This window comes from Danio rerio, chromosome 17, assembly GCF_052040795.2.
Source record: "Danio rerio strain M-AB ecotype USA chromosome 17, GRCz13ab, whole genome shotgun sequence".
In the NCBI taxonomy this organism is placed as follows: domain Eukaryota; kingdom Metazoa; phylum Chordata; class Actinopteri; order Cypriniformes; family Danionidae; genus Danio; species Danio rerio.
The window spans coordinates 19,297,901-19,320,000 of NC_141037.1; the positions used below are offsets into that span (position 1 = coordinate 19,297,901).

At 35.4% G+C, this 22,100-nt stretch overlaps 1 long non-coding RNA gene across 1 annotated transcript; it reads left to right on the forward strand.

Moving 5' to 3' along the window:
- Positions 1-2,716: 2,716 nt before the first annotated feature.
- LOC147833054 (uncharacterized) lies at positions 2,717-19,490 on the forward strand. Its single transcript, XR_015513274.1, has 4 exons — positions 2,717-3,194; positions 5,552-5,670; positions 12,693-12,720; positions 18,538-19,490. It is a non-coding gene; the product is annotated as an uncharacterized LOC147833054 (long non-coding RNA).
- Positions 19,491-22,100: the final 2,610 nt, after the last annotated feature.

The following is a 22,100-nucleotide window of genomic DNA, read 5'->3' on the forward strand; positions in this document are numbered from 1 at the left end:
CAGTACTGACAACGTGGTAGACATGTTTAAAGGATAGCGTGACTTAACTAGCAGTTATTTTCTGGCTGTTAATATATTTCTGTTAAGTTTTTATTTCCGAATGTCTCTGCTAGATATATGACAATGTCATCTTCATTTAATCACCAGCCTAGTGAAAACATCTGTATTCAACAAAACACTTGCATTGTTCGTGTCTGTAGCACAAGTTTAGCAAGACCAACAAGCGCCATCCTAGACCTGTGATAAGCGAGCGAATTTAGCACAACTTTATTCACAAACGTGCATATATTATTTGCATTCCATGCGGTCAGAGCAGTCAAGCGTCCCATCTCTCTCTTAAGTGCAGCTGCTTATGTTGATGGGCAAAGGATGATTTGAATCAAATCAAAGTCCATTACTCCAACAGTGATGGAAAAAGCAGCAGTGCTATCCGGTGTAATCTCACATTAATCATGCTCTCTCCTGATATGTTAATCCGACTGCATCTATATTTAATGCCGGGAAGACGTTCCCCTTGATACATCACTGAAGAGCTGTGGTAAATAGAGTGCTGTAGGGGTGTCAGAATATCCACACGGTTGACTCCTTGTGTGCTCCGAGCGCCGCTAATGAAAAAGAAAAGCCCCGTGCGTTACAGGGAAATGAGGCAGTACTGAATGACTACAGACAGCCTTCAGCCCAGTCAAAGATGAAGCTCTACCTGCGTTCATCCATCTTTTCATCCACCACCCCCTCCTTTTGTTTTTCTGTGTACCCTCATAGAGAAGAATCTCTGTCAATCCTGACACAACCCTCCCCCATGCAGTGACATTGGGCAATCAAATGAGCCTGGTTTGTGTTTCTGTATGCATGTGGGCTGTGTAATACGGGCTCCATGTTTGGGTCTATGCACTGCAAAGGAGTCGTCCTAGTGCTTTCTTCACCTCTCTGTGTCTTAATTGACCTCCAGATGGAAAATGAGCAGCGGACAGCTGACTCTACGCCTTCACTTACTGATCTGACATGTAGATCAATCACTGTGTTGATCCTAATACCCTTAACAAGGTATGTCTGGGACTCAAAGGACATGTCAGCCCACTATAGCGTCTCACTTTGCGTCTTTTTCTGCAATGCAGGTCTATGTTCGCCTCATTATCTGCTTTGGGTTGTGCTAATGTAAGCCGGTATCAGTGGTCCACCATGGATGATAAACAGACCAGATCGTGTATGAAGAGAGGCAAGAGATGTCAAATATTTGAAAGCAGGCAAGTCGGCTTGCTATGTGGTTGCAAAACAGAATTACATGCTGAAATAAATTGTCCATGCAAGTATCCTCCGGTGCTTTATGCTGATCAGAAAGGTGATGATTCAGACTTCATTTCATCCATACCTTGTGGGCTGCTGGTAACAAAGTATGGAAATATTACAAATCAGCACTGAATTTATTTGCTTATTTTCTGTGCTAAGAAGTATCATTTAGAACACTGTTTAAGTTCTGTTTTAGCTGTTATGTACTCTGTTAAATTGTTAGTTTTAACCCTTAAATCAATTAAAAACAATGCATTAAAGCAATGTCGTCTCACATGTCCAAGACTTTGATAAAATCTTTAAAAGAATTCAGTCCACAATTACTTTTTATATCGATAATACACAATTTTGTGTGTGTGGTTTTTTTTTACCAAACCAGTTACATAATTTATGAATTTGGCAATTAAACAGTTAAAATCCTGTACTTTTCCTAGCAATTTAGTAGTTCTGATCAGGACTGAGGTTTATTAACAGATTTAGGCAAAAAAAAAATTAAAAAATATATTTATCTGATGCATTTTTACAGCAGTTTAACTTGAACCTAATGTTTCCATGCAGAACATAACTTGCGGATAGTAAATTTACCCAGTGTTTTGTTGTTGTTTTTTTTATTTATAAATTTTTAATTTTATCTAAATTCACAAAACAAATTTCAAAATATGTGTCAAAAAAACATTTGTCATCAAAAATCGTTCTTCTAGCTGAATCACAGAAAAAGTTATGGCCAAATAAAGACTCAAAATCACCCCAGAGTGGATGAAAACGTCCCCAAAAATACATAAATAAAGAAATTATTAAAGTTATAAAAGAAACATTTTTGATTGATAAAGAATATATTAAGTTAATCAATGCAATGTTAATAAATGCTTCTATTTTGTAATATAATAATTCTATTTAAAATAGAACATCTTTTAAACTTCTATATGAAGATACTACATACTGCAGTTGCCAAAATGTGTTTATGACAATTTGCTGAGGTTTCTTAAAGTAGAAATTATTCCAAACCTCATAAAACCCTCAGTGTACTGCCATTGATATTATTTTTGTTTTGCTTGTGTTGTTGTGGACTCTCAAAGTGCCGTTAGCCATTGACTTGCACTTTAAAAATAATAGAAGACCACAGTTTTGGCTAAAAACTTATTTTATATTTTACACACTGCGTCCTCCATGGGTGGATTTTACTGTCCCTTTAAGAGTTGCTTTATTATTAATGATAGAATAAAAACAATTTAAGTCTTTTCTTTCATGATAATCAAATCACATATGTTTTCTGAAGGATCACGTGAGACTGGACATGTAGTTCGTATTTTCCCATAGTTGTAATCAGATGCAATTACAGACATAATCGGTGATTGGCTCCATGCTTTTAATTACTGTCATTGTTCGGAACTCCTCGTCTGTATATTTAAACAAATGTGTCTTTATTAGAGAAAATGATGTGAGGAGAGCACCACATTTGTCCCACTGAATCCTGTCGAAGCGGAAAAAAATTCATCAACGTGAAATCAAATTAGACCGGGACAAACTAATATGACATTTCATTTTTATGAATAATTACTGCTTCAAAAAGTCCCCCGCGGCCTCCCCTGAAGGAGATCAAACTTTTAATGCTCTTAAAATTGTCTGCCATAATTTATTTATGGCATTTTATATACTTTGTTGCCTCAAGATCCCCTAAAAATTCTTCATTGTATCTAGTGCAGCTCTCTCATAATAGAATTTTGGCTCGTGCCTCTCTGAAAGTGATAGAGAGCGTGTTGTGTTGTTTTCACTCGGCACATTTCTGTAATAAAAGAATTACATCTCTGTGCAGGGGAAAACGAATTTTGTCTTTTGTGAGATCAATATACTCTACGACGAAACAGACATGAGGAGAAGAGAAACAGAAGATGCCTGCCTGTGTTACGGTATGTGGCTTTTTGAGGAGCCTGGAACTTTCTCTAGAGAGAACAAACATTGGCCACGTTCATACAGCAGCTGAGAAAGGGTGTCGAGCCCATTATCTGAATCATTAATACGCTTGTGTTGAGACACATTTTGGTTATTTACGGGAGACATTACAGAGGGAAATAAGTGTGAACTCATCCTCGTACGTTTTCAAAACTCATGACTTATTTTCCTTGAATTCCTGCTTTATTAATGGACCAGTCACGTAAAAGCAAGACACGATCGTCAAGATATTTAATGCGTAGTTTTAGATTTTTAAAGGGATGCAGATTTGAGCTGTGTGTCGTCCGAGATTTAGATTTACTTCCTGCAACTTAATTGTTGTACAATTTACGATGGTAAAAACACTCTTTAGATGGTTGATTAAGGTTTATCAAATGAATCTGTTGAATAAACATAATTTGTTGTTAGATACAAGGTTTTGAAGCTTTAGACGTCGACATTGTTAACCTTGGTCATGGTTACACAACCAACAGGCCTAAGATTAGTCACAAACATGAGTAGGACATCAGCCAAAATAGTACCCTGCTGAAAAAGCCAGCATATGCTGGTAAGATATGTTTTGTTGTTGTTCTTGCTGGTTTTAGTGCTGGCCTTGATGATTTTAATGTTGGTTTTGCTGGTCTAGCTGGTTTTAGTGCTGGTCCTGACCAGCAAAACCAGCATACCAGTATCAAAACTTGCCTTACCAGCATATGATGGTTTTATCAGCGGGGTAAAGTTTTGGAGTTGAGCTATTTAAAGGTAAATAAAATAGAAATAATGGCGTGAGACCTTAAAATGATACAAAAATACTTAATTTGAATACTATTAATATTTACATTTTATCAAATTGTTCTAATGTTGCCACATTCACCATGTGGTCTTGACTTAAAGAGGCAGTCAACACAGAAATACTGTATGTGCTGTTACTCATCCTCAGGCCATCCAAAATGTAACTGAGTCTTCAGTAGAATATCAAAGTATATTTTACCTATGATGGTTTAACTATAACCATTTTTTGTTTTAATTTTGTTATAAAATCTAGTTCTACTTTTAAGGTACCTTCAAACTTACATGTGAGCGGACCCTGTTTATTTGTTTAGAGATGGAGGAAGTTTGTGTTGTGTAGTTGTTCATCTGCATGGTACTTGTGCTTATAATGGATGCTGCACTAAAAGAGATTCAAGTATAGAGTGTCAGCTGACCTGTAAGTTTGTATACATGACTATAGGGTATATGCGGAGCTAGTGTTTTTTTCCATATTGATAAGCTTCTGGTGAACGGTTAATGTGACTATTTTCTATTTTATATGATTCCTTTTACAGCATCGATGTTGTAATGTAATTAAAAGACAATCAGTTAAATAGATTTTGCCATTCATTTAGTTGCTCAAGCGTAAAGCGAAACAAAAAAGGCAGTTTACTCGCACTTGCCCATCATAATCGGCAAGCTAGCGCTGAATCTCCATTGTATATACTGGGGTAAAATAAATGTTCATATTTTAAAGACATGTAAATTAATGCAGTGCTTTTTGTACAATCTGTGACCCACTTTATATGGGATATCACTCAATCAGTGTAGATCGCTGATTTTTAAAGAAAACAGACCTTAAACGCGCCGATTTTGCAATGGCATACAGTTCACTGGAAGCGCTTAACCCAGTTTACTGACAAATTAAAAATCCTTTAGCATACTTCCGCATATACCCTATTGTGAACAGGCTAAGGATTGTTTGCTAATGCTTGATTAAAATGAATAATGATCAATAAATAATTCAGTTCAGTTTCTTGCCATGAGTGATCATTTCACTTCATTACTCTTTAGGTTTTATGAATCTTCAAGAACTACACATTCAGCAGAAAATCTCTATTAATGTTCTACTTAACAAATGTCCACTAAATCTTGTACTATTTAGGTTAAGGTTAAGTAAATTTAAGGAACAGTTCACTCTAAAATAAATGCCACCATTTACTCACTCTCTGCTTATTCCAAACCAAACAGTTTTTTTCTTCTGTCGAACACAAACAATGAAAGTTGTTTTTATGTCGATTTATGCTTTCCAACGTTCTTCAAAATATATTTGGAACCATTCATGTGTGATCAGAAGGTGAGGAAGTGTATATTCTTGGTTTACCTACCCATTCAAAAGCTATTTTTAATTTCTGATTGAGTTTTCACTCTAAGTTGCACAGTTTATATAGACCACATCCAAGCTTTTTTCATAGGTTGCTGAGAGAAACTCAACTCGAAACACATTTACAGTTCATAAAAGTGTCTGTCAGTCCTAAACACTCACAGTGTGAATATAGCCATTAAAAGTCATGCTCTCTTTCAGATGGACACTGTAACTGTCAGACCATCATGCCCTCTGAGACCAAGCTTCATGAAACCTGGTGAAAGAAGTCCTCTAGAGAGACTGTCAACAGTGCCATTCACTAGGAACTGTACAAAGAGGTGAGATGTTGTGTTAGACTATTCACACTTTGTAAAACAGTCCTGACATCACTGTTTCTTTCTTTAGTGTTTTGTCAGCTTTTCATTCAAGTACTTGACCCTAAAAATATATCATATGAGTCTGATTCAGTCACACACTAAGAGAATTTGTAGTCATGGCTAGTTTGGCTTCAGTCCCAGATAAAATGAGGAGGGTCTGAACATTTTTAGGTCTGTGGTGTTCACAGGTGTTAGCTCATATCACACTCTCCACGCCAGATAATGTCCCAGTTGTCATGCTACTACAGTTGTGAGCATAACACTGTTAGCTCAGCAAACAACAGACAAGCGTAAAATACTGTATTCAGTACAGGTTACAGTTACAGTAAATAACAACAAATACACAAATTAATAATAAAAAAACTGTAGATATTGTATAGACAATACTATAGTAAACATACTACACTATAGCCTATTTCACAAAGTGATACCGATAAATATCAGGAAATGTCCGTAATGAATTTACCGGTAAATTAAAAAGCAGTGCTGGTTTACAGCACACAGGCAAGGACGTTAAGGAATCTCTCCGGAAAAGTCCATTCACACATCTATTCCAAAATACCGCTAAATTCTGACATCATTAACCAGAAATGACCTTTAAACGGCTGCGCTTGTGTTTGTAAACATTTGACTACATTACAAACTCAATGGATGGATTAGTATTTTGAACAACTTCGATGAAAACTTATTGAGGAACACTTTCGCTTGTTGAGATGTTTATAATATGTGTGTGTGCTGACCAATAGTGCTGCGCTCACTGGAGCACTTCACTTCACGTGCACACACGTCATGCAACTGAAGGAAGCAGAACTTGAGGTTAAACAAATAGCACCTTTATTATAAGCATTTAACCAATAATTATTTAAACAGTTGGCATTAAGAAGGTATATAGAAACGTTATCTGACTAACATCTAGCAGCCACATGGAAAAATATTCAAAGGCTTTTATTTTCATAAACATTGCGAATGTGAGTGCGTCTGAGTGTTCTGATTGGCTGGAGTAGATGTCTCACGTCAGCGTGTTCTAATTGTGAATGCGCCCTCTTCCGGCAGTTTTCATTTTGAGTTCACACGGCGCAATATTCCAGCAAATTACCGGTAATGTTACAATTTCTTTTTCTGGAAAATTACCAGAAAGAATTTACTGGTATTTTCAAAAAGGGCCTGTTCATTGCCGATAATTTTCCGGAAAGGTCTGTATGTGGGAAAGGCGCTCTCTATGCCTAGCTGCATCTGGCCAGAGAATTTGATCAATATCACAAGCAATAACCACTCTCCTTTTGGTTAAAAGGAGAAAACCACTCCTTCCATTTTGGTTAAAGGCAGTTCACATAGTGCTTTATTTTATTTTATTTTAAAGTGCTTAAACCTATTTGATGTGTCTACTGTTTAGCAACCATGTGTTTGTGCTCCTGAAGGCTGTATTTAACAGATTGGATCATAGGTGTGCAAATTTGATAAGCAGTGATTTGGAATTGCAAGGAAGTGACTTGATGATGTACTTCTGTGTCTGATGTATACAAGTGTGTTTAGTGTTTTGCAAATCACTGTGTTTAAAGTTTTGCAAATAGCGTGAAGCTGACAATGTGTTTAAAGTTGTGCAAATCTGGCCTTGTGTTTTGCTCCATGAGTGTAAGGTTTTGCTAATTGTGGAAAAAGTTTCATTTTAGTGTGTAAGCAATCATAAAATAACTAACATGATTCTGGAAATATTATTATTATTATTATTATTATTATTATTATTATCATCATTATTAATCAAATTACCCCTTTAAACTGTGACTGCTCACTTTAAAATATGAAAGATTCAATCTAATTGGACAGTTCTTGACCCTAAATTGACCCGGCTCAACTTGTGGTCAAAAGTGTGTCCACACAAGTCTACATGTTCAGTATCAGTCTCTCCTTCACCCTCTCCTGAACCACTCTTGTTAAACACTGTGACCCTGCAGAGTAGCTCCAGTCCCTGAGGTGTGACTTCAGCTCCACTGGCCTCCTCTCCGCTGCAGACATCCGTCCTGACAGTGGCAAAAGTTGGCCAGCTGGAAATCCAGTGTGCCACAAGCCATCTCGTCTTCTTCTCCTTGGTGCGTCCACCTGAGCGGCCCTTCAGCGGCCCTTAGCCCCCTTCACCGGTCAGCGGGCTCACTGGCTCCTCTGTTTCTAGGTCAGGGTGGCGGGGAAGTGGCTGTGATGCAGATCCGGTCGGACACTAAAGCATCTCCCGTTTTTCTTGAGCGGACTGTGAAAAGTGCAGTTCACCGGTGCAGTGTGAAAAATCATAGTTGATCAAAGGTGAATGTGGCATCACCTCGTCTCTCTCTTCCTCTCTGTCTTTCCAGCTCAAGGAGAAGAAGTGGGGCAGGACACAAGATCTTTCTTAAAGAATTTTCAGAGGAAGAGCGAGGGCTGACCAGGCTGCTCAGTGTTATACTTCAGAAAAGCTCCTAGTTCTCATTTTATTGCTAAATTTTGCCATTATGTACTTATAGCCGGGCTGCGAATTACAGAGGGGTTTGGGGGGGAATTGACCGCCCTAATTAACGCTTGTCTCCCCCTGAAGGACATCAAGATGTATGGGGGGTCAGTCCTTTAATACTGAGGAATAGCTTGCACTAATCTGTATTTTAAATAATAATGTTAATAATTAAAATAATAGATAATAAAAATATATATTTGACCACCTCTATTATGGTTCATACCATTGTGAATGCATAACCACACTAATCAGCCAATGTGAGAGGGAAAATTCATTTTCAGATTCATCAACAGTTTAAAACTGCAGATCTAGAGCACCGATAGTTTTCCTCATAAAATAGGTGTTTGTTTCTACATATAGCCTGAAGGTAAATAGTTTGACCTACAGTAACCTCTGAAATAGCTAATCAGAGAATACTGTAGGTCAGAATATACTAAATATCCTTCAAAACACTTAAAACTAAAATGTGTTTTATTAATAAATTAGATGTCATTTAAATAAATACATAAATGACTGAAGCATGTATTACACAAACTAACATTACCAAAAAATTGACCCCCAGTCAATACCCTCAGTGTATAATTCACACGCTGCTTACAGCCTTTTATATTGTATACGATACATATCTTAATTGGAGCATTGAAGGAGAATGCATCAGGCCTCAAATAGTAATACAAAATAAGTTAGAAGGTGAGTTACAATGTCCCAGAATAATCAACATAAATGATACAAATTCAGCAATATTATGTTGTCATGTACCAATATGAAAATATTTGACATAGCAGTTATCCATTGAAGCTTTTAAGCCTTCATGCACTGATTTGAAGAACCCAGGATTATTACACAACTTTTGAACTTTTTATCTGAACTTTTATGACTTAATAAAGTTAGTTCATTTATTTATAGAGCACATTTACAAACATTCACAAGACTGACCAAAGTGCTGTACACAAGTCAAAGTCAAAATAAAAAGACAGAATACAAAAACATAAAATAAGCCAAGAGAGACGGCTGAATTTAAAAAAAGCAGTAAAAAGGACTATTAAAATAATAATTAAAAGCCAAGCTAAATAGGTAGTTTAGGTTTTAGGAGTGATTTAACAATTGAGAGTGATGGAGTCATGTTAATCTCAAGGGGCAAAGTGTTCCATAGAGAAAGCTCTGTCACCTTACGTTTCAGACGGGAGTGAGGAACTAAAAGAAGATTTTGATCACTTGATTTGAGAGGTCCTATAGGAGTGTAAAATGCAATAGCTCTGAGATATAGGTTAGATTATGAAGGGATTTAAACACCAGTAAAAGCATATTATTATGATCAGTTCTGAATTAGAGAGGCAGTCAAGGAAGGCCCTTTAGAAGAGGGGCAATGTGGTCATGTTTCCTACTATTACAAATAAATCTAGCAGCAGCATTTGTTACAATGTAAATTACATTGTAATCAGTGTCAATGAAGATACCATATATTGTTATTTGCTCGGCGATGCAGTGACTCAGTGGGTAGCGCTGTCGCCTCACAGAAAGAAGGTCGCTAGTTCGAGCCTCATCTGTGTCAGTTGGTATTTCTGTGTGGAGTTTGCATGTTCTCTTTTTGCGTGGGTGTCCTCCGGGTGTTCTGGTTTCCCCCATAATTCCAAAGACATGCGCTATAGGTGAATTGGGTACGCTAAATTGGCCCTAGTGTATATTGTGTGAATGAGAATGTATGGGTGTTTCCCAGTACTGGGTTGCGGCTGGAAGGGCATCTGTTGCGTAAAACATATGCTGGATAAGTTGGCGGTTCATTATGGCGACCCTCAGATTAATAAAGGGACTAAGCCGAAAAAAAAATGAATAAATGTTATTAACTCTTTAAAGGGTTAAAATAGCTATGATTTAACTTGATACTAGTCATAACCATTTTCCTTCTTTTAACCCCTAAATATATTGAACATGCACAAGAATGGAACTTTTAAAAAATGTTGAAGGTTTAAAAACTGTTTATTCACTTGAATCATTAAAGACTGCCAAATTTCTTTCAACAAATAATATAAAATAATCATATAAAATGAAATAAAATAAAAAAAATAAACATTTTTTTTCAATGTTGTCACTTTATTTCCAAAATGCACATTTAACAAAATTAACTCATGATTTAACTTAATGGGGCGACACAGTGGCTCAGTGGTTAGCACTGTCGCCTCACAGCAAGGTTGATGATTCAAGTCCCCGCTTGGTCCAGTTGGCATTTCTGTGTGGAGTTTCCCAGTGATGGGTTGCAGCTGGAATGGCATCCGCTGTGTAAAACATATGCTAGATAAGTTGGTGTTTCATTCCGCTGTGGCAACCCTTGATGAATAAAGAGACTAAGCCGAAGTAAAATAAATGAATGAATAAATTTACCTTAATTTTTATATATATTTGAAGCCTTAAATGATTAACTTTGTGAATTTGTTTTCTCATGACATTGACCGCTTTCATATGGCATTATTTGCTTAAATACTTGTGTTTTGCTGTGAAATACACAAAAATCATTTACATTTGTACTATTTTATCTTAAGCTTTTAACTATCTCACTAAGAAAAAGCTCCTAATGTCGCTAATTAACACACTCAATGCATTTTCTTTCAACACATCCCATAATTTCTAAAATATCAGCCTCTACCAAATGATTGATATGTCGATTTATGGTAAAAGTACCTGGTTTAATACATATACTATAAAAAAATGAGAAAATGTGAAGTGTAAGAGCAATTTATTTAAAAAAAAAAAACATTTTAGAATACTAAATCATGTTTTATGTTTTGAGGTATGCCATAAAATATGTCAGATTCTCATTTAACATTTTTTCTTAAACCAAATAAACCAAAATCAAGTGTATTAGTGCATCAAGAAGTTTTGTTTGATCTGGATTTTTTTTGTAAACCAGCAATGCTGTGGGAAACCGGAGCACCCGGAGGAAACCCACGCGAAGGCAGGGAGAACATGCAAACTCCACACAGAAACGCCAACTAAGCCGAGATTCAAACCAGCAACCTTCTTGCTGTGAGGCGACAGCACTACCTACTGCGCCACTGCCTCGCCAATGCTGTGTGTGTTCTTTTAATGACTTGATCAATGATTATTTAAAACAGTAAAAACATGGTCAACCGTTTGGTAGAGCAGGCAGTCAAAGGGTTAAGAACCATCGGATTTGCAAAATCCTGGAGGGAGTGAAATGTGATTCAAATGAAATCATTTAATTAAAATTCTGTACATTTTAAATGAATACATAAATAAAAGAACACACTTAAAGCAAGTTAGAAAGTTTTCCTGTCTATACAACAGAATACCTTACAATGGAAGCAATTTATTGTCCCAATTTCTTCACTTTGGACTGAACTGTCTTGTATACAGTGGCTGAAATGACACCCGACAGGTCAGCGGAAGCCTCTGTTAAAGCGCCAGCCTGCGTCTCCTCTGCTCTTGCATATAGCTTACTCCCTGTAATACCACACAGCAGGAACAAACCTCTAGAGAATAATCACAATAGAACCGTGCATGTCTGCTGTTTACAGAATCAATTTCTGCGAGCGCTTGTTATAATGAGTTGAATTGTTATTAGTAAAGCATAATTACATTAAAATTGATACAGGCTCTCGGCAGCACGGGCCTTCGATGGTAATTCTCTCTATTCTTTGCTGATAGGGCACAACGCCTGTTGACAGTGCTCATTACCGCTTGATTAAAGACTTGTACTTTAACAGGAATTAGGCTCCTGAACTGTACACAGATACTCTTCATCTATTATTCAGTAGGCAATTAATATTTAATTGTGCTTTCATATTGGTGGAATGGCAACCTTTTAAATGTGACTGTGCTACCTCGGCTGTTGTTAATTAAAGTGAGTGGTGCTAAGCACACACACCAGCAGGAGTTATGAACAGAACTGGCATTAGACGGAGCCCGGGCAATCATACAATGAGGTTGTTAAGGCTCTGTACACGACTGATTGCTTGTTGCTTTTGCAAATAGCTCTATAATACCTAAATGAGACAATGCGGGAGTGTAGATTTGAGTTAAAAGATGATTATTCCTCTCACTTATTACTTGTACAGTGGAGCACAATGGCTTGGCAGTTTCACCACTGCGAGGCATTCGACCAGAGGAGGGCAGTAGCGGGTAGTTAATGAGTCAAATCCTGTAATTAATGAAGGGATCCGGCTCAAATCTGATTCACAGGCTGAAAAATAATGCACGCTTTTGTAACTTGGCTATATTTGACAAATCAAAACACTTAACAGTTATTCTTTTTAAGCCACCAAAAACTTTGATAACAAAGGATGTCCGTGTATTGCATGCTGTTGCTTTACTTCATTTATGGACCATTATTTTTTGTCATCGCCAATTTAGTGTCCTGTTGTTTACAAAAGCCTTTTTTCATGTTGGATATTCTTGTGTAGGTTTTATTTTTATTTATTTGTGCATTTTAGTGTGTGCTATAATGGGCGCTGATGTCTTTTTTTCTTCTTCTTTTGTTTCTTTTTAGGTTTTGATGTTTTGTGGTGGTCTTTGCGGTAAGTTTGGACTTTCAGAGCTCAACAATAGTTGTAGCAAGCAACCTTTTTTATTAGTCGTATTACATTTTTTATATATATATTTGAACAAACACTGATCAGGATACATGTTTTTGTTATGCTGAATGAATGATTTAATAAATAATAATAATAATATTAATAATACATTTTATTTATAGTGCGCTTGGTAACACTTTATTTTGATGATCCATTTAAGTATTAGTAGACAGTCTGCTTAATATCTGTTGATACTACTCCTTCAACAAACATTTAGCTGACTATGAGACACTTTGCAAGTGAAGTCAACTTACACTAACCCTAACCCCAACCTGACAGTCTACTTATAATCTAATGAGAATCAGTTGGCATGTACATGCAATGTAACAAATGGACCATCAAAATAAAGTGTGACCATGCGCTTTTCTCAGACCCAAAGTGCTACAAGGCAAGCAGTAACAAAGCAGAACAATAAAAACAGTAAAAAATAAAAATAAAAAAACACCTCAATAAGACAATAAAATATGAACAATAAAATTGAATGATTAAATTGAAAAAAAAAATATATATAATAATTTGACCCATATTTGGTCATTTTTATTTTCTCATTTAAATTAATCATTAAATATTAAACCTAAATTATTTTATTTCTCATTTAAAATTTTCAACGCATTAGAGGCAGGGCTTGCTTTTATTTGTGTATAAAAACACTTTTGCAAACATAATTTGATGACTGAAAACACACACACACACACACACACACACACACACACACACACACACACACACACACACACACAAAATAATATTAATTTATTTAAATTCTTCCATTTATTAATTTAGCTGATTTGTTTTTGTTTTTTAATACACTTGTAAAAATCTAGTCACATAAAAAAATGACTAGTAAAAGCACTATTAGCTGATGTTTCTTGTGAACAAACTTAGAAGCATTAAAAATTATTTAAATGATTAAAAACAAGATACTGTATATGTGTGAAATATGAATATTTTTTAACTCGTACCATAGTCATGTAGTTCATTCATTCATTTTCTTTTCGGCTTAGTTCCTTTATTAATCAGGGGTTGCCACAGCGGAATGAACCGCCAACTTATCCAACATATGTTTTACACAGCGGAAGCCCTTCCAGCTGCAACCCATTACTGGGGAACATTCATACACACTCATTCACACTCATACATTATGGACAAAAACAGCCTACCCATTTCACCTGTACCGCATGTCTTTGGACTGTGGGGGAAACCTGAGCACCTGGAGGAAACCCACTTGAACACAGGGAGAACATGCAAACTCCACACAGAAATGCCAACTGACCTAGCCGAGGCTCGAACCAGCAACCTTCTTGCTGTGAGGCGACAGCACTACCTACTGCACCACTGCGTCGCCTTTATTAATTTAGCTGATTTGTTTTTTGTTTTATTAATACACTTGTAATAATCTACACTCAAAAAAATGATTACTGCTGCCTGTTCAAACTACCCGTTTAAAACAAGCTGAAACGACACGATTCTTGTAATTTATTTATTTTTTTATCAATTTTTATGTTCAGTTCCCCTAAACTTGTAAACCATTAAGTTACTTGAGCGTTTTGTGTTGGGACAACATGAAGGAATTGTGTTGTTTCAACTTCCTGGTTGGGGGATTTGTAGTTTCCAGCATGCTTTGAGTGGGATTGAAATAAGAGGGAAATGTTACCAGTAAAAGCAATCTTAGATGTTTAAAGTTAATAAAAAGACTTGATCGAGTTTAATCTCCTTTAGTTTAAACATTTAGAAGAGTTTCATGTGATGCTTTGAGTTTTGTTTGTTTGTTTGCTTGTTTATTTAACAGGGACAATACACTTGACATTGCTATACAAAGATATATAGCATAAAACCATTTTGCAACCGTCGTCCCTGGTTAGGCTTTAAATAAAAAATAAAATAAAATGAATAAACAAACAGGAAAAAAAACAAAATACAATAAACATGTACAGTATATACAGAGCCACAAACATAAAATGTAAGTCAATCTGCATACTCAAGAGAAATGTAAACCTGACAAACCTGAATTAATAATACTTAATGCTCACATTGCTGTAAAGATTTCAACCATTCTTTCAGCTTTACAGAAAAAACTGGTAGTTCGGATTGTAACTTTAAATTAACAGGCATGGCATACCATAGATATGGACCTTTCTCTGAAAAGGATGACTGACCCATAGTGGTTCTGCATCTACGGAATCTACAATTCTCACTTACTGCCCCTTTAGTTTTTGGCCCCATCACTGCTGAATTTATGTTCCAACTCACTGACTAATTTAGGGGGCCAAGACCATGTAAACATGTTTATTTATTTTTTATTTTTTTTATTTTTTTATGTAAGCTTTAAAAAAAACAATCAAAACTTAAGAAGTTATACTTTTTTAAGAATTTGACAATGATGCTATTTTGTTAATTTCTGATCCATTACTTTCAAAGTTTGTTTGTAAAGAAACATCACAGGCTTAACAACTGAGGTTTGGAGTTACCACCTTGCAGAAGCACCCATGCTTTGGGTTTTGGCAGCTTAATTAGCAAAAATGCAGTTTGTTGCTTTGCTCAGTGATCAATAACTATCCTAAAATTATTTCTGAGATTAGTTTCAATCAACTGTGTATGTAACTCATAAAATACGCTTAAAATGGCTCTTTTAGTTAATTAAGGATAACTTAAAATAAACCTAAGAAACTTCTAAATGTACGAAATAATAGCCATACAATTTTTAGACCTTTGAGTTTAAGTTAAATAAAAATACAAATGTATTTAAACTTTTATTTGATAAAATCATGTTGGACCTACTCAGTTGCATTTAATTGTGTAAATTTAAGCAAATTTATTGGATGTAAATCCTTCCCTCAGTTAAACTGAGTTCATCCAATGAGTTTTTTTTTTTTTTTTTTTGAGTGTATTCACATAAAAAATAGTGTGTGAAGTATAAATATTTTTTACCTCATACCATAGTCATGTAGTTTAATTACTTAAATGAATCACTGTCTTTATTCATTATTCTGCAAATCACAAACAGCTAAAATAACTGATTATTGTTTTGGGCATTTACATTAGCATACATAGCAAGAGATTCATAAAAAAGGAAGCACAAGTTGTGTTTTTCTGTTCCAGGCTGTGGCTTTCTATATTTAAAATTCAGAAATCTCACCTTGACCTCAACAAACCAATGCAAATCAAATATTACTCCCAGCTGCTTTTTAAAACAAAAAGGCATCCATTTAACCAACTGCATAAATGATCACAAGCAAAAAAAAAAAATCAGTTTGGAATGAAATGCATGTGAACTGGAGTATGAAGTGATATCACCCAGATCCTTCGTTATTGTATTGTGTGTTCCACCTTTTGGACCAGTGTAGCATGTAGTGTGCTGATGAGCCATCGATTTTAATTCCAGATAGGGGCCGATTGAACTGATAATCACAATTCTGTCTAAACTAATTTATCAGTCACCTCTGCATAATTAAGGGCAAGCACTGTATTGATAAGGGATTAAAGCGGACTCGGATACAAGGCAGTACATTTCCTCTAACGAACACATTAGGGGAGACACACGCTCTGTGGTCCCTATCAAACGTTATTAGGATAAAGTGGTTGATTTATGCATTCCAGAAAGATCTTTTCTGTGCATGCTTATGCTTTTAAGCTGAAGGAAAATGGACTATACATACAGTTGAGATAAAAATTACAGAAAAACCCACAATTTTCTAAATTTCACTGTTTAGTTTTAGGTTACCCTTAAGCATATTTCATGAGTTATATGTATTGAAGCACAGTTTGAAAAAGTTAAGTGGATAGTTCATCCAAAAATGAAAATTTCCCCTGGTTTTAAATCTTTAAATTTCATTTCTTCTGTTAAGCAGAAGACAACTTCATGGAAATAAAAAAATTCATTGGATTTCCTACATTTTTATTTAGTAATTCTAATGAATTTTTTTTCAGTGTTTCCTGCATTCATCCAACAATTTTAATGCAAGACAATGAACCCTAAACACAGCAAAACCACTAAAGTAATTTCTTTTAACTGAAGACATTGGAATAATGAAATGACCAGCCCAGAATCCTGATCCAACCTGATTAAAATCTATAGAATATTGTTGCTGACAATGTTATGACTAAAAAACCCTCTATAACTGTTGAAGAAACTCAAGAGGAGTAAATCAAGATGGATACTAGAGCACTAAGGCCCTGTTTACACTAACACGTTTTAGTTTGAAAACAGCATTTTAGAATGTTAATAATGTGCGTCCACACTGGCGTCTAACCGAGCGTTTCTGAACAGTTCTACATCCACACTATACCACTGAAAATGCACATCACATGACCACACACTCTGGCATGTGCTGCAGCATGTGCGTGCGTCTGTTCATCAAGGATCGACCGCTGGATCTAATCTTACTATATTTCTTAAACGTGATATTTAATTCATCTCGTGGTCTATGTCTAATGACATATTCCCTGACTTTGGTCTTTTAAATCTATTACTTGTTCTCAGATAACGTGTTTTGGCTGAGCGCAAAGATAAGTTCATGTATTATTTAATGTAACCACGTACACTGATTCTGCACGTTTGACTGATTGCTTGCATATATTTCCTTTAATGTATAAACTATGTCTAAACTTGTACGTTGTACTTTTGTAATGGCCATTATTGATTATTAAAACTGATATTCAGCAAAAGAGAGGGTGTGTTTTGTATTTTAAATGAAAATGAAAGGAGGCAGTTATGTTATAGGCTCTGTTTTATAAATATGCATACAGTGAAGATGACGCTCATATGAATATGCAGCTACACAATGCTTCAACATTTTTGGTGTCTGGTAAGTTATTATCAAAATGAAAATAGGCAGTTCCTGTAAATGAGGTTATAAAGTACACATTTACCCAACGTGTCTTCAGGAGTTTGTTTTCCATATCAAACTTGCGAAGTCTGAACTTGCAAGGAGAGGATGCAAGACTGAACTTTGTGTAGGCTACTTAATATTGAGGAAAAAGCCCAATCAGATAGGCGAATGTCTGCAGCTATGCATCTATTTTCAGATGTCTCTGTTTTACCCCATCCACACTGACACAAGGCAGCAGCATTTTAAAATGAAAATGGCCTCTTAAGCTTTTTCAAAAAGCTGAGTTTTCGGCGCTCGAAAACTCCGGCGTAGTGTGGACAGAAGGCGTAACCGTAGCAAGACTCATGCATTTTAAAACTAAAATGTATTAGTGCAAATGGGCCTTCATGCAGGACAATAAACCTTAAGCAGTAAAGTAATTTCTTTTAACCGAAGACATTACAACAATGAAATGGCCAGCCCAGAATCCTGAATTAAACCTGATTGAAAATCTATGGAATGTTCTTGCTGACAAAGTTATGGCTAAGAAACGCACTTCAACTGTTGAAGAAACTCAAGAGGAGTGAATCAAGATGGATACTAGAGCACTAAGAGACTAGTGATGAACACAGATGTGCTAAAGCCATTAAGAGTCATTGTTTATACTTCTTTATTTGACTGCAATCTTTCTGTAAACTTTCTTCATGCTATACAGTCATTGCTATTATCTAATATGATAACTGTGTTTTCCACAAAATGAAGTGCCTTTGTTTGTACAAACATATTAGAGCCGCAACTAAAATTCTGTCTGACAAAGACTACATTATTTCTGAAAAAATAACAAGCGTTTATATACTGTTCTCTCATTTTGATCTTCACTATGCATTTTTAACTATACTGCGAGCTCTAACACTAAGCAAGGATGTTTTTTCCTACTTATTCTTCCTCGCAGCGCACTGTGGCACCGACTGGCTGAAGGGTCTGACATTGAGATGGTAGATAACGCTCAATGACGGAGAGGCCGTTTGCCGCTGATCCCGGGGTGATGAATCGCACGAGCTGAGAGAGATGAGCTTGGAGGAAAGAAATGTGAAACAAGAAGATAGTCGGCGGAGAGGCCAAAATTAAGGCCCTGTCGAGACAGCAGTAGAGGGGGACACGGCCGGCCTGCAAGGACCCCGTGTCGAGCCTGCAGGAGGGAGCGCGTTGTGATAAGGAAAGGTAGGACTTAATCTTCTAAAGTGCTGATGGTGCTGGATGGAGAAGACTAGGGCTGGAACTGCCGCTTTCAAAAAAGGACGCCATTATTCACCATCAGAGTGCAGGGTCTGCGAAGATTGTGCGTCTGTGTGTGCGTCTAAGAGATAGTGTGTGCGCAAAGACCTATTTGTGTAAAGTATGTATGGTGTCCCTCGAAACGCTGATTCTTGATAACAAGTCACGGCAACAAACAAATACAGCAGGTTCAGCCTGTGGGGTCACTGTATGTGTATGTGTGTATGTGTGTTACAAGTTGATTAAGTTTGTCCAAGGCTTCTGGTTTGAAAGAATCTGCATCGCTGCTAAAATTGTGGCGTGAACATTGACTGGTTTTTAGAAACTTTATTTACATTATAAAAAAGTTGAGGTTACAATCTGATTGGACGAGCCTCATTCAGGACTCCTGATAGGTGCACATCTGTGACTGCTGATTAATTGAATTATTTGCTTGAAACCCTGAAAATGGAGGGTTTTAAAAAAGGTGCCTGGGGTCTGCATGTCATTTGACAGTGAAAAAAAGAGTAATACATACAAGAAATATATATTTTAGGGCTGTCAAAGTTAGTATGTCTACTTAGCATATAAGTATTAAAATAATAAAATGAAACAATTTTAATGTCATAAATAAACAATAAGATGTAAATGTAATTTCGTTTTTGTTAAAAAAAGTTTTAAAAAATGCATCTATTTAATTCAAATATAAATGTCTAAGAAAAATTAATGAATGTATAAATACATACTTAAAAAATATTATATATATATATATATATATATGTATATGTATATATATATATATATATATATATATATATACATATATATATATATGTATATATGTGTGTATATATATATATAGATATATATATATATATATATATATATATATATATATATATATATATGTGTATATATATATATGTATATATATATGTGTATATATATATATGTATATATATATGTGTATATATATATGTATATGTATATATGTATATATATATATATATATATATATATATATACATATATATATATATATATATATGTGTTTATATATATATATATATATATATATATATATATATATATATATATATATATATATATATATATACATATATACATATATATATATACATACATACATACATACATACATATATATATATATATATATATATATATATATATATATATATATATATATATATATATATATATATATATATATATATATATATATATATAATTTTTTAAGTATGTATTTGTACATTCATTAATTTTTCTTGCGGCTTAGTCCCTTTATTAATCTGGGGTTGCCTCAGCGGAATGAACCGCCAGCTTAACCAGCATATGTTTTACGCAGGAGATGCCCTTCCATCTGCAACCCATCTCTGGGAAACATCCATACACAATCATTCACACTCATACACTATGGACAATAAAGCTTACCCATTTCACCTATACCACATGTCGTTGGACTGTGGGGAAAACCGGAGCCCCTAGAGAAAACCCACAAGAACATGCAAACTCCACACCCAAAAGTCAATTCACCCAGCTGAGGCTCGAACTAGCGACCTTACTACGTTGCCCCACTGCGTTGCCAGTAAGTAATAGACATTTTTCAAGACTCTTCTATACAGCTTAAAGTGACATTTAAAGGCTTAACTAGGTTAATTAGGTTAACTAGGCAGGTTAGGGTAATCAGGCAAGTTATTGTATAATGATGGTTTGTTCTGTAGACTATTGAAAAAAAAAAAAAAAGCTTAAAGGGGCTAATAATATTGACCTTAAAAAGGGTCCATAAAAAATAATAACTGTTTATATTCAAGCCAAAATAAAACAAATAAGACCTCCTCCAGAAGAAAAAATATTTATAATATATATATATTTATAATATATATTTATATTATAAATATATAAATATATTATATTTATATATATTTAAATATTTATTTATTTATTATATATATATTTGTGTGTGTGTGTGTGTGTGTGTGTATACACACACGTGTTTATATACGTTTAATTATTAAAGAACAAATACTTATTATATTTTTAAATGTTATTGTCTTAACATATTTATAAATTAGTATTATTTATTTTCTAAAATGTACTTATACTCTTTATTCCTCCAGTGCTCTGATTTCCCCCACAGTCCAAAGACATGCGGTACGGGGGAATTGGGTAGGGTAAACTGTCCGTAGTGTATGAGTGTGTATGGATGTTTCCCAGAGATGGGTTGCAGCTGGAAGGGTGTCCGCTGCGTAAAACATGTGCTGGATAAGTTGGTGGTTCATTCCGCTGTGGGGACCTCAGATTAATAAAGGGACTTAGCCGAAAAGAAAATGAATGAATGATAATACTTATTTTTCCACATTTATTTTTTATGTATTTATGTGCTTTACTTGAATAGTAGCTGGGCAGTGTACATTTGATGATTTAATGTGTTCATTTGTTCACTATAGTGCAGATTTGAGTACAGTGACAGTATAAATCACTTTTAAAGTGGAGTATTTTGGAAACTTTTGAAAATGAGTATTGTTTTTGAAATTCGGTTTGCTTTTAGTGATGGAGAAATTACACAGCTCACTGATTTTTTTATTGAATATTGCAATCTTGGTTTATCTTATTGCAGTTACCTTCATTTTAGAAAAGAAATTGCCCTGTTAAAGACACAGTTATGCCTTACGTTATGCTTGACTTTGGAAAACTCACTGTGATGCATGACCTCTTATGATCTACAGCTTTATTAATTCACCTTGCAGGTATCAGTATGGATGTGGCAAAGCTGTTTCTCAGTTGTGATAGTAAGACAACTGGATTGCCATCGTTTTCTTGTACCCTGACACTTCAAAAATGGCAGAGTGAGCGTTGCTTATGATTGCATCAGTGCAACATGCCCACAAGAAAACAATGAGAACTAATTTGTGTCATCATTTTAGTATTTTGCAGCAGTAGCGCCTGGTCTTCTTGTTGAAAGCGTGTCAGGCCTTTTGATATGGTGCAGCCCCGAACCATCCCGCGAGCTCTCGGTGGGAGGACACGCGCGTATGCAATCCCACACACACATTTGTCATCGCTTGATGTAAATGAGCCCCATATTTATGGCTGGAGCGGCGTTATCGCTGTGAACCTGGAGTGACTTCTGTGTAAGGACGGCAGGAGTTGGTGAACGTGCTATTCATCACTGTATCTAACGGTAACCTCTGCGCACACACTCACCTGACCAATGCGCAGAGGAGATGTAGATGTTAC